Source organism: Chiloscyllium plagiosum, unplaced genomic scaffold (genome assembly GCF_037043375.1).
Source record: "Chiloscyllium plagiosum isolate Xiang-an unplaced genomic scaffold, Cpla_swu_hap1 HiC_scaffold_49, whole genome shotgun sequence".
Classification (NCBI taxonomy): Eukaryota; Metazoa; Chordata; class Chondrichthyes; order Orectolobiformes; family Hemiscylliidae; genus Chiloscyllium; species Chiloscyllium plagiosum.
The window spans coordinates 10,581,082-10,595,145 of NW_028270187.1; the positions used below are offsets into that span (position 1 = coordinate 10,581,082).

The window sequence follows — 14,064 nt, forward strand, 5'->3', positions numbered from 1 at the left end:
CGCCAGTTTCTCCGCTCCCTGATCAGAATGTGAGAGAGTCGGAGGGAGGAGTTATTAACATGACTCGGGAAAGAGCTCAGTTGGAGCTTTATAAAGGGATGATGTCCCAGCTTGAAACCTTCTCTACCCTTCCTCCCACAGTCCCAGTTCTTTTGGTCAAACTGGGAGAAAAGGGAATTGGGGAAATGACCAATTGATGTTTGTTTCTGGGAATCAGTGGGAAAAAGTAGCGCGTGCGCAATGCCGCCCTATCCGCAATGCTATCAGTCCCTGACCAGAAGAACGCATGCGTGAGGCCCTCCCCCAGTGCTGCCATTGAGGAGCATTTACTCAGTGAGTGCAAGAGGTTTGTTTGAAACAGACCGCAATGGAGAGATCAGCGCCCAGGGAAGCGAGGGAACAGCAGGCTCCTTCCAGCAGCACATCGGGATGGGAGCCTGGGACACAGAGGGGGCTCCGAGACCGGGATTGATTCGGGGTGAGTTCAGGGAGAACCGGGGGCTGTTTGTAAGAGGCCGAGCGGAGCAGGAACTGGTCCCGGAACTTGGAGTGAGCGGGCTGGGGGGAAGAGAGAGGCCTTTCTCGGGCTGTGTGTGGGCCTGCTGAGGGAGGCAGAGCGGGAAGAAGCTGCTGTGGGATATTCTTGTGGTTTTTAATCCCCGAAACACTGATGGGAATTCATTGTTTGGCTTCTGTTTGTTGCGAATAGACGTTGAATTGTTGTGCCCGTTGTTCTTCCTTCTACAGTGTATTGGGAGCTGAATATTGAACTGGGTAATCATTCTACTTATGAAAGTATGCAGATGTTGGTTAGTTTTTGTACCTGAGTAAATTGTTTTAGAATTTCGCAAACAGAAAATGACTGGGAGGAGCTCAGTGTTGAAGCGTAGCCGGGCCTTGCTCTGTTCACCTTGCCCTGTTAAAAAACAAAAAAAAATTCATGATCACGGCCTGAATTTGGCATTGATCAGTTGATGTCTCTCCCCCTCCCCCTCCCCCTCCCCCAGCTGATGGTGATTTACAGGAAATGTCTCTCTTGTCTTCCTCCAGGCAAATGATTGATGGACCAAGATAATGCATATTCCCTCAGTATAAAGCCAGCTGCTTCTAACAACTAACAGGTATGTTACTGTTGTCAGATTGGAGAACGTCATTTCCTCTGTCTAAGTGGACTGAGTCAGACACATATTGAGCTCAATTTCCAGAAGTACACATTCAAGCCAAGAGTCAAACACAACTGTTGAAATATATTTTTTTGATTTCTCCCTGTACTAAATGCACAACAGATCAGTTCCAATAAATGCCATTATACATAGTCAATTATCATTTGCAATATCAGAAGAGGGATAGACTGTATCCTCTAATGACATATACATTCAGGAACTGCATTAACTCCACATGTAGTAAAGTCAATTTTAAAGTTACAATCAAGGTGAACAAACAGATCATGCTGTTACGTTGTTACAGCAAGGATTTCTGAGGGAGATATTGAGTGTAGATATAGAATGAAATTTTGGCATTATCAGTAACTGAGAGGGACAATTTTTTTTTGATAAATAGAAGTCCTATGCAAAAGGTACAACAATTAAATGGTGTAAATTCCAGATGAACCTCTCAGCCAAACCTGATGTAGAGAGAATGTTGACTACATGAATATACACATACAGACAACCACCATCTCCAACCCGTCCTTAATATCTGTGCTTACATGCATGTGCACACACACCATTCTCTCTCAGCTACTGATTGATTTACAATAGTTGCAAATTTGTACACCATCCTGAAATACGCATTCCAACAACTAACAGTAATGAAAATCCATATACACCGCAACTAGCAGAAAACATTTCATCAAACTGATTTCTATTCTCAGATGTCAAGTCAAAGAAATTTACAGCACAGAATAAGTCTCTTCAAATTATTAAATCTGACTGATCAAAGACAGTCCATAACATAACATAACAGTTGATTGAGCTAACAATTCTAATCCATTTCAACCAGCATTCCCTTTCCATGAAAATATCATGGCAGCAGAGAAGTTGTCATCCCCATGGGTATCGGAACATGATTCTCCATTTCATTATTTTGTAGTTATTTTCTTTTTCTGTCCAGCAAGAGCATTTTTAAAATTATTCTATATATATTTCAAAATTCGTTTTGATTTTCAATGAAGAGCCCTGCATTCCTCTTAACACTCCCTTCATTATAGTACCAAAAAAAGCCAGGAAGCAGAATATAGTTTTGTGACGGAGTTATTGGAATTGGAACATTACTATTTAAAGCATAGCAGAATGAAAGAAAAAGCCAAAATTGGTCAGTTTGCCAAGCTGCTCACTTTTCTTTCAACAAGAGTTGATATTTAAATTGTCAAATTCAATTTATTGAACTATTTAAATATGCTTTACAGAATGGTGGAAAATAAAAGTCCTTTTAATTTCCCCCTCCCTACCATAGAGCAACACAAGAGTCTGCTAATGGCTTGCACCAGATCCTGTCCAAATGGGTAAACAAATTGGAATTGGCCAATTCTCTTTCCTGTACAAGGAACACTGTGGTCAGTCAGCTGCAATGCAGTTGAAGTGTTCACTTAGTTGCAAGTGGGTTCGGTTAATACTGATTATTAATTCATTGGTTAAAACATGTCACAATGCAAAAATTAATAGCATCCTGAAAACCAGACATTGATATCCCCACTGTTCCTGGTTAGACTCTGCACTATAGGAGTTACAAAAGTCCATTGCTTTCTACCATTGATTCTGAAGAAAAGCCAGATGCTTTTTTGCCGCAATGTGATGCATGCTCACCTGTCCATGGATCCTCTCGGCACTAAAGATAAAGAACACTGGCTGTGGACATTATCAAACTAAATGTGCAGTGCCAGAGATTAAAGATATACAAACACATGCACTTTCACTGACAAGAGTTGACTCCAGTGACAGTAGATAGTACCTCATTCATGTCAAGTAACAGAAGTTTGAACAATGAAGTACTCTTGCAGTTTCTAAAAGGGACATGTTTCAATTTGAATGACACTGAAGCACTGTGAAACACAATAACCAAGTATAAGGAGCTCATTGATATCTAGTATCAGAGAGTGAATGAAACCCATTCTCACACTGAGCCTGGTGCTGATGAACACACACTTTCTCCACACTCACATTCTGGTTGAGGGACTGAGTAATGCAGAAACATTTCCATACTTTTTAATATATGAAACATTGATTTATAAGGCGTTAAACCCACCTCATAAACTCTATCAGATCATGACATGCTGAACTAGAAACAAGGCAACATTCAAAAAATGTCAGTGTGATATAGACCAGTACCGCTCCTTTAAAGTGATACAGATTGTCAGCATAACAGAAAACTCACTCACACTCAGCCAGTTAATGCTGAAAGGGAAAAAGAATGAAATTTAGGCCCAGGTATTTCCAAATATGGACAGTTATAAATTGACTTACCAAACCATTAATCACTTCAGTTAGTGTCAGATGTTACATCTTGCAGTGTCCAGCAGCAACTAATAAAGTCTCCTGCAAACACAAAATATTTAAAACAAACACATTATCAATGCAATAAAATTCAGATTCATGGCAAAGATAAATATTGAACCAATATTAATCCCTCAATCACAAAAGGTTAGTCAATATTGATACAGTTTATCCTACGCTCAGACCAAAAAAAAACACAACTGAACATGAAAAGAGAATGAGATCCACATACTCTCCCTGATGCTGTTGCATACAAGCAAAACTGGTACTATAATTATCAAAGATAGGTAACGGCAGAAATAATCTCTAATTTGCATTTTGATAGAGATACAGGCAGTGAGTGGATAAAGTTCAGAATCCCAACAGTTAGTTGAAACTCTTATGGAGAACAGGTGAAGAACAGAATGTCCCAGTCTGGACACAATGGGCTGAATGGCTGTATCAATTCTGTGACTCTGTCATAAATGACATGATGCAGAAGAGATTCAGGCCCAATCACAACACCCTAAAGTCAACTATCACAGAATCAATCACAGTCACAGAGAATTCTGTTTTCTAAATTCATTCATGGGATGAGGGCATCACTAGCTAGGCCAGCATTTATTGCCCATCCCTAACTGCCCAGAGGTTGGTTATGTGTCAGCTACATTGCTGGGGGTCTGGAGACACATGTAGGCCAGACCAGGTAAGGATGGCAGCTTCCTTCCTTAAAGGACATTAGTGAACCAGATGGGTTTTTCAGACAAACAAGAATAGATCAGTTGTCATCATTGGACTCTTAGAATATTATTGGCTGTCAGTGAATTAAACAACCTTAATGCATGAGAGTTGAAAGTGACTGGTACTGATTGAGCACTTGACTCAGTCACATAGCAGAAACTGACGAGGATAGATCAATTCCTGAACACTCATATGGACACAACGGGAACTGACAGGCATAGATTGATAGCTGCTCTCACATATTCACTCTGCAGAAATTGAAAGGGAGAGCATGATACTTAAACACACACCCCACACCACCTCCCACACTCCCCACATGCACTTTACAAACACTGGCAGGTACAATCTGATAAATGCATTTGCATATTTATAAACTAGACGTTGACAGATACAGATTCATAGCTACGTCCTGAGATACACAGAGCAGAATATAACAGGGACAGATTGAACAATCACATTCACATGCACATGACAGGACATTTCAGAGGATGACTGAAAACTGCATTCTCATTCACAAAACAGAGACTGACAGGAACATATTGATGCCACTCTCTGTTTCAAATTACTTGTACGGTTTGATAATGACACTCAAGAAACTGACAGGTTGAGATTGATGACAAAAGAAATCACAGTTACATTTGAGGTCAAGTGACTCTTCCTCAGAACTGATTGTCTGCATTTTCCTCGCTGCTGTGTGGTCTTCTGGGGAAACTGAGTATAGATTGGGTGTCCACTGTGCAGAGCACCTACATTCTGTCCAGAAAAAAAAAGACCCTGAGCTTCCAATTGTCTGCCCCTTCAACACAGAACCCTGTTCCCTGGCCAACATCTCTGTCTCAGGCTTGCTGTATTGCTCCAGCGAAGCTCCGTGCTAGCTGGAAGAACAACACCTCATTTTCTGCTTGGGAACTCGACAGCCTTCTGGACTCAATATTGGGTTCAATGACTTTAGAGCCAGAGCTCTCCCATGTCATTACCCGAATTCCCACACACCAGGCAGTGTTAACACATAGTATACTATTATACACCAACAATTACTAACAGTCCCTATTAACAGCTATTCACCCTCCTCGTCTGACCATGATCCACTCATTTGTCTGTCCAACTGTTCTTCCCTCTCTATGGATTCTATCTCCATATATCATTTACTCCATACTCTTCAACACACCCTATCTTCTGCATGGAAACTAATATTTTCCTGGCTACCACCAGTTCTCAGGAAGGGTTACTTGATTGGAAATTTTTATCTCTAATTTTCTCCACAGGCTCTGTCAGACCTGCTGAGCTTTTCCAGCAATTTAATTTTGTTTCTGATTTCCAGCATCTGCAGTTCTTTTGGTTTTTATTTAGAGATTAAGAACTACATTTTCACACTCTCAGAGCAGAAACTATCAGAAAAAAATTGATAACCACATTCATATGTTCACAAAAGAACTTCTAGATTCGAGTGGTGCTGGAAAAGCACAGCTGGTCAGGCAGCATCTGAGGACCAGGACAATTGATGTTTTGGACAAAAGCCCTTTGGCAAGTATTGATAAATACACTCGCATTTTTATTACAGATCCTGATGGGGAAAGAACCTAATTAAACCATCACAAAGCATAAACTGACAGGGACTGTGAAGAACTAAATCCTCACATTCACAGATCAGAAACTGGCAGTCTTAGATTGACAATTACCTAAGAACAGCAGGTCAGGCAGCATCTGAGGAGCAGGAAAATCGACATTTTTGGCAAAAGCCCTTCATCAGAAAGGGCTTTTGCCCGAAACATTGATTTTTCCTGCTCCTCGGATGCTCCCTGACCTGCTGTGCTTTTCCAGCACCACTCTGATCTCCACTCTTGTTTCCAGCATCTGCAGTCCTCACTTTTGCCTAATTACCTAAACACGTTCACCAAGCAGATTTCCTCAGCAGGCTAAGGACGTTCAGCATGTCTATAAAGACTCTTCCAAATTGTCTCACAGAAAGCATCCTGTCTGAGTGTATCACAGCGTGGTATGGCTGCCTAAGACCACAAGAAACTGCAGAGAGTTGTAACACAGCTCTGTCCATCACAGAAACCAACCGTCCATCCAATAACCGCATTTCCACCAACCCCTGACTCGGGAAAGCAACCAACATAATCAAGGACCCATCCGACCCTAGTTATACTCTCCTCCATGCTCTTCTGTCAGGGAGAAAACACTGAAGTTTGAATACACCATCCAACAGATTCAAGAACAGTTTCCCTGCTGCCATCAGACTTTTGAATGGATCACTCAAATTTTAATGTTAATCTCTCTCTGCACCATTAACACTGTATTCCGGATTCTGTTCTATTACCCTGATGCACTTTGTATGATATGATCTGCCTGTAAAGCGCACAGAACAATACTTTTCATTACAACTCGTGATTGTGCCAATAACAAGTCAGATCAAATCAAGTAGATAACTACAGCCTCATTCATATAGCAGAATCTGAGAGTTACATGTTGATAACTACAGTCACAAACTGACAGAAAAAGATGAATAAATACACTCAAATATTCGCATTTCAGAGCCTGACAGGGAAAGATTGATAACTTGAACACTCACATTCACAAGACTGAAACTGATAGTGACAGATGAAAACTCAGCTCACACATTCTCATTGCAGGGATAGATTGACAATTACACAAACCTATTCAGCGAGCAGAAACTGACAGCCACAGATTGGTAAATATCTCTGTATTCACACGGCAGAGTCTGAAAGATACAGATTGACAATTACACTCACTTTGACAAGGAGGAAATTAAAATCAGCAAGGTGGCCTTTGTGCGGAGCAGCAGAAAATGGGGGAGATACTAAATAAGTATTTTGCATCAGTATTTACTGTGGAAAAGGATATGGAAGATATAGACTGTAGGGAAATAGATGGTGACATCTTGCAAAATGTCCAGATTACAGAGGAGGAAGTCCTGGGTGTCTTGAAATGGGTAAAGGTGGATAAATCCCTAGGACCTGATCAGGTGTACCTGAGAACTGTGGGAAGCTAGAGAAGTGATTGCTGGGCCTCTTGCTGAGATATTTGTATCATCGATGGTCACAATTGAGGTGCCGGAAGACTGGAGGTTGGCAAACGTGGTGCCACTGTTTAAGACAGGCGGTAAGGACAAGACAGACCAGTGAGTCTGACCTCAGTGGTGGGTAAGTTGTTGGAGGGAATCCTGAGGGACAGGATGTACATGTATTTGGAAAGGCAAGGACTGATTCAGGATAGACAACATGGCTTCGTGCGTGGGAAATCATGTCTCTCAAAATTGATTGAGGCTTTTGAGCAAGTAACAAAGAGGATTGATGAGGGCAGAGCAGTAGATGTGATCTGTATGGTCTTCAGTAAGGTGTTCGACAAGATTCCCCATGAGAGACTGATTACCAAGGTTAGATCTCATGGAATACAGAGAGAACTAGCCATTTGGATGCAGAACTGGCTCAAAGGTAGAAGACAGGATGGTGGTGGAGGGTTGTTTTTCAGACTGGAGGCCTGTAACTAGTGGAGTGCCACAAGGATCGGTGCTGGGTCCTCTACGTTTTGTCATTTACACAAATGATTTGGATGCGAGCGTAAGAGGTACAGTTAGTAAGTTTGCAGGTGACACCAAAATTGGAGGTGTAGTGGACAGTGAAGAGGGTTACCTCAGGTTACAACAGGATCTTGACCAGATGGGCCAATGGGCTGGGAAGTGGCAGATGGAGTTGAATTCAGATAAATGCGAGGTGCTGCATTTTGGGAAAGCAAATCTTAGCAGGACTTATAGACTTAACGGTAAGGTCCTAGGGAGTGTTGCTGAACCAAGTGACCTTGGAGTGCAGGTTCATAGCTACTTGAAAGTGGAGTCGCAGGTAGATAGGATAGTGAAGGTGTTTGGTATGCTTTCCTTTATTGGTCAGTGTTTTGAGTACAGGAGTTGGGAGGTCATGTTGTGGCTGTACAGGACATTGGTTAGGCCACTGTTGGAATATTGTGTGCAGTTCTGGTCTCCTTCATATTGGAAAGATGTCATGAAACTTGAAAGGGTTCAGAAAAGATTTACAAGGATGTTGCCAGGGTTGGAGGATTTGAGCATTAGGGAGAAGCTGAACAGTTTTCCCTGGAGCATTGGAGGATGAGGGGTGACCTTACAGAGGTTCCTAATGAAAGGCTTTTGCCCGAAATGTCGATTTTGCTTGTCCTCGGATGCTGCCTGAACTGCTGTGCTCTTCCAGCACTACTAATCCAAAATCTGGTTTCCAGCATCTGCAGTCATTGTTTTTACCAAGATATAAAAGAGACCTAAGGGGCATCTTTTTCATGCACAGGGTGGTACGTGTATGGAATGAGCTGCCAGAGGAAGTGGTGGAGGCTGGTACAATTGCAACATTCAAGAGGCATTTGGATGGGTATAAGAATAGGAAGGGTTTGGAGGGATATGGGCCGGGTGCTGGCAGGTGGAACTAGATTGGGTTTGGGATATCTGGTCGGCATGGACACTTTGGACCGAAGGGTCTGTTTCCATGCTGTACATCTCTCTGACTCTAGGTACAGAATAATAACTGTACTCCCACATTCACATAGCTGAAACTGGATACAGTTTTATTAATACATCCATTTTCACAGAACATAAGCTGATGTGTACTGATCAATAACTGTACTTGCATACTGACAGGGTCGGATTCATACTTGCACTCTTGTATTGACATATTAGTGTTATGACACAGTGGTAAATCCCTCTGCTAATTAAACCAAACACACAGAAAAGCTCACCTCGCCTAATAATCTGTTAAAATATGAGGGACAGAGAATGACCCAAATTCCACTATTTAACAAGAGCATCAATTATATTCTTTAATGCTGAAAGTGAACATTAAACAACAACTATTTACAACTCTAAGCCTCCTTTCGCTTGAAGACTTGTTATCTACCTCCCACTCTTTAACAATATGCTGATTCAATAAACCCCCTATTAAATTTACAGCAACTTAATTTTCAAAACCAGATAGTGGTTGTCATCCCCAGTGTCGATCTTCCTCTGTAGATCTCCCAGGGTCATCTTTGGTCTTTGGCTGTAAAGATGTTTCCTATGAAAATGGTACCTTTGATTGAGATTGTTGTGAATAACAGTCTTTCAATGAACGTTCATTCTTTTTTTGGCCAATTGTCCAAAATGTCTGATTTTTTTTGTTAATACCCCAAACATCGGATCATCTCATTGGTTTGATAATGTCAAAACAGTAAAATACAAATTCAATTGTATTTTAGGAGCTTGAGGCATAATTTAAATGGATTGGTTAAATGTGAAATACGAACTAAGGTATCTAGGTAACAGCCAAATGTTACATCTTTCAATTTTCCATCACACTCTGTGACTGCTAGTCAGTCACAAGACAGGTGCTTGCCAGCTTTCAGCTTTCACTCTCTGTTAAAGGTACAGTACATACCTTCAACTTCATAACAATAGAAACAGATTGATCATGATGCTCAGGTGTCAAATAGCAAAATCTGATAGCATTTGGTATTTGCACTCCGATATTGATATAGCTAAATCTGACAAAGATCAATATGTACATTCACATAGAAGAAACTGAAGGGTACAAATTGATGCGTGCATGTTTATAGTCAGGCAGCCGGAACTGACAGGTATAGATACATAAGTAAACTCTCATATCCAGACATGCACTTACATCAGGTAGTCCCATTTGTGGCACTGTAGAGGTACTGGTTAGGATCTGGGTCTCAGTGAATTGGTATAGATTTTGTTTTTTGTTACAATGACCAGACAAAGAGCAGCTGAGGCCAAGAATAGAATCAGTGGTTCTGTTGGAATTACTGGCTTGAAAGAAAAACAGCCTAATGATTAGTAAATAAATATTACATTGAAAGGTTTGATACTGTCAAACTCACATAATGTTGAGTTATAGGCGATGCCTCCTCTCTCTTCCTTCAGATAAAAACTTGAAGGACCAAGAGAATGTAATATTATCTCAGTATGAAGCCAAGTGTGATCAGTTCCTTCTGACAAACAGCAGGTAAGTTTACCATTCTCCGACTGAAGAGCAGCCTTTCTGTAGTCATAGAGTAGTTTGAATTGAGCTCAATTTCCAGAGAGGAATTTTCGAACCAGGAATCAAATATTACCAAGCAATTATAATTTATTTTTTATCTCTCTCCATTCTCAATGCACATTACCCCAATTCCAATAAATTTTAGCATTCACAGCCATAGAGTCACAGAGATGAACAACACAGAAACAGACCCTTTGGTCCAAATTATCTCTGCCAACCAAATATCCTAGTCACATTTGCCAGCACTTGGCCCATATCCCTCTAAACCCATCCTATTCGTATACCCATCCAGATGTCTTTTAAATTTTGTAATTAACCCAGCCTCCACTTCCTCTGGTAGCTCATTCCATACACACACCACCTTACACGTGAAGAGGTTGCCCCTTAGGCCCCTTTTAAATTGTTCCCCTTTCCCCTTACACCTATGCCCTCTAGTTTTGGACTCGCTCACCCCAGGGAAAATACATTGTCTAGTAATCCTATCCATGTCCCTCATGGTTTTATAAACCACTATAAGTTCACCCTGCAGCCTCCAATGCTCCTGGGAAAACTGCCTCTTTATTCAGCCTCTCCCTATATCTCAAATCCTCCAACCGTGGCAAGATCTTTGTAAATCTTTTCTGAACCCATTCAATTTTCACAGTACCACAGTTTAGGAGGGAGATCAGAATTGCACACAGTATTCCAAAAATGGCCTAACCAATGATCTGTACAGCTGCAACATGACCTCTCAACTTCTACGCTCAATGCTCTGACCAATAAAGGAAAACATACCAAATGTTTCTTCACTATCCTATCTTTCCACTTTCATGGAACTATCAACCTGTATTCCAAGGTTTATTTCTTCAGCAACATTCCCCACAACCTTATCATGAAGTGTATAAGTCTTCCTCTGATATGCTTTTCCTAAATGCAGCACCTCACATTGATCTGAATTAAACTCTATCTGCCAGTCTTCAGCCCATTGGTCCATCTGATTCAGATCCTGTTGTACTCGGAAGTAACCTTCACTGTCCACAACACGTCCGATTTTGGTGCAATCTGCAAACCTACTAACTATACCTCCTGTGTTCAGATCCAAATCATTTACATAAATGATGAAAAGCTGTGGACCCAGCACTGATCCTTGTAACACACCACTGGTCACATGTCTCCGGTCTGAAAAACAACCCTCCACCACCATCCTCTTTCTTCTACTCTTCGCGGCAGTTCTGTTTCCAAATGGCTAGTTCTTCTTGTATTCCATATGATCTAACCTTGCTAACCAGTCTACCATGAGGAACTTTGTCAAACGCCTTACTGAAGCCCATAAAGATCAAGTCTACCAGTCTGCCCTCATCAATCCTCTTTGTTACTCCTTCAATAAACTCAATCAAATTAGCGAGACATGATTTGCCACATACACAACCATGTTGCCTGTCCCTAATCAGTCTTTGCCTTTCCAAATACATATAAATTCTGTCCCTCAGAATTCCCTGCAACAGCTTGCCCACCACCAATGTCAGACTCGCCAGCCTATAGTTCCCTGGCTTGTCCTTGCCACCTTTCTTAAATCGTGGTACCATGTTAGCCAACCTCCGGTCTTCCAGCACCCCACCTGTGACTATCGATGATACAAATATCTCAGCAAGGGGCCCAGCAATCACTTCCCTAGCTTCCCACAGAGTTCTCGGATGCACCTGATCAGGTCCTGGGGAGTTACCATTTTTGCGTTTTAAGACATCCAACACCACCACCTCAGTAATATGGACATTTCTCAAGATGTCACCATCCATTTCCCCATATTCTGTATTCTCCATGTGCTTCTCCACAATAAACACTGATGCAAGATAGTCATTTCTTATCTCTCCCATCTCCTGCGGTTCCACACATAGGCTGCCTTGCAAATCTTTGTGAGGGGCCTCATTTTCACCCTAGTTATCCTTTTGTCCTTAATGTATTTTTAGAATTCCTTAGGATTCTCTTTAACCCTATTTGCCAAAGATATCACATGTCCTCTTTTTGCCTTCTTGATTTCCCTCTTAAGGAAATGCCAACTGCCTTTATACTTTTCTAAGGATTCACACTATCTTTGCTGTCTATACCTGACATATGCTCCCTTCATTTTCTTGACCAAAACTTCAACTTCACTCATCATCCACATTGCCTACACCTACCAGGCTTTCCTTTCACCCTATCTGGATTCTCGTTCTCATTTTTGAAAGCTTCTTATTTTCTAGCCATCCCTTTACCTGTGAATATCTGCCCCCAATGAACATTTGAAAGTTCTTGCCTAATACTGTCAAGCCCATTGACATTGACACCTTTTTCCAAGAGCGTTACTCTGCATTCTTGTCTGAAATGCACACTTGGGAATGACATTGAATCTACAGTTAATATGACATTTTAAAAATTAAAAGCAAGATGGGGAAAAGTCAGGCTGTAACATAATTTCAAAAACCACACATAACATCCATGTTAAATATAGACATATGAGGAAAGTAAACAAAAGTCACCAATTTACAGGATGAAACACAGTTATTGAATTTATTAGAGATTGGGCAGGACAGAATTAATCCTGTGAACAGCTATCACATTAAAAAAATGTGAATTCCAAACACACATTCTGTGCCAAAGCCTGACAAATAAAACTGCAAATGACAGAAACCAGAAACAAAGTAATAATTGCTGGAAAAACTCAGCACATCTGGCAACATCTGTTGAGAGAAAGCAGAGTTAAAGCTTTGTGACCAGTGATTGTTGTTCAGAACTCAGTTTCTCCAGGAATTTCTGTCTTTGCTCCTGACAAATGGAGAATAATTACTACAGACACACACACACATAGACACACACACAGAGCAACTGACTAATTCAGAATTTGTTTGAAATGCTAACATCATAACTACAGACAATGACTAACGGTTATGGAATTCCATATATACTGCAGGCAACAGAAAAAGGTTACAATCAAAATGAATATCACCTATGAATTCATTGCGGTCTGCAGCAGTCAGAAACATCCAGCTAACAATTCTACTCCCATTCAGACAGCATTCCATTTCCATAAATGTATCATGGTGGCAGAGGAGCTGCCTTCCCTACCTTTATCACAACATCATTCTCCATTTTTCCAAATTGCAGGAACAGATTTTCTTTTTAACCCTACCTGTATCAAAAACACATCCCATGCCTTTGCTTCAAATGAAATTAAGTTTTCGACATATAATCCTGTGTTTCACTTGACCCTCCTTCTGAAGTCTGATGTAAAACGCAAGAAAACTTGGTGCCATTTTCTCAAATACTCAATGTGATCACAATCCTATTTTGAAACAGTGGAGTAGGAAAGATTTAGTGACATAAGGCAGATAGGTAAAGCTGCTCAATTTTCTTTTTGCGACAGGAGTTCAAGAGTTTAATTCTTCAATAAATTTACTTTGACCATTCCAATTTCCTCCACTGCACGAGAGAAAATCAGAGTCCTTCTGCATTCCTCCTCCCCCGATAGAGCCATACATGTGTCCCAATGATGGTGAGCACCATCACAATACAGAGCAGGGTAATGAACACCTACCTTTACTTCAACTGTTCAAATAGTTATATCACTGTGCACTGAGAACACTTACTGGTTATGATCCTGATTAGGAGGGACAATGAGCTGAGGAGTGGCAGATGGAGTTTAGTTTAGATACATGTGAGATTTTACATTTTGATAACGCAAACCAGGGCAAAACTTATACTTGGCAAGTCTTGCTGAACAAAGAGACCTCGGGAGGCAGCTGCATATTTCCTTGAAAGTAGAGTCACAGGTAGAC

General features: G+C 41.0%; 1 long non-coding RNA gene across 1 annotated transcript; it reads left to right on the forward strand.

The window, feature by feature from the left end:
• The first annotated feature begins 315 nt into the window (after nucleotides 1-315).
• On the forward strand, nucleotides 316-6,948 carry LOC148135520 (uncharacterized). The gene is made up of 3 exons (XR_015755196.1): nucleotides 316-478; nucleotides 1,051-1,121; nucleotides 5,773-6,948. It is a non-coding gene; the product is annotated as an uncharacterized LOC148135520 (long non-coding RNA).
• Nucleotides 6,949-14,064: the final 7,116 nt, after the last annotated feature.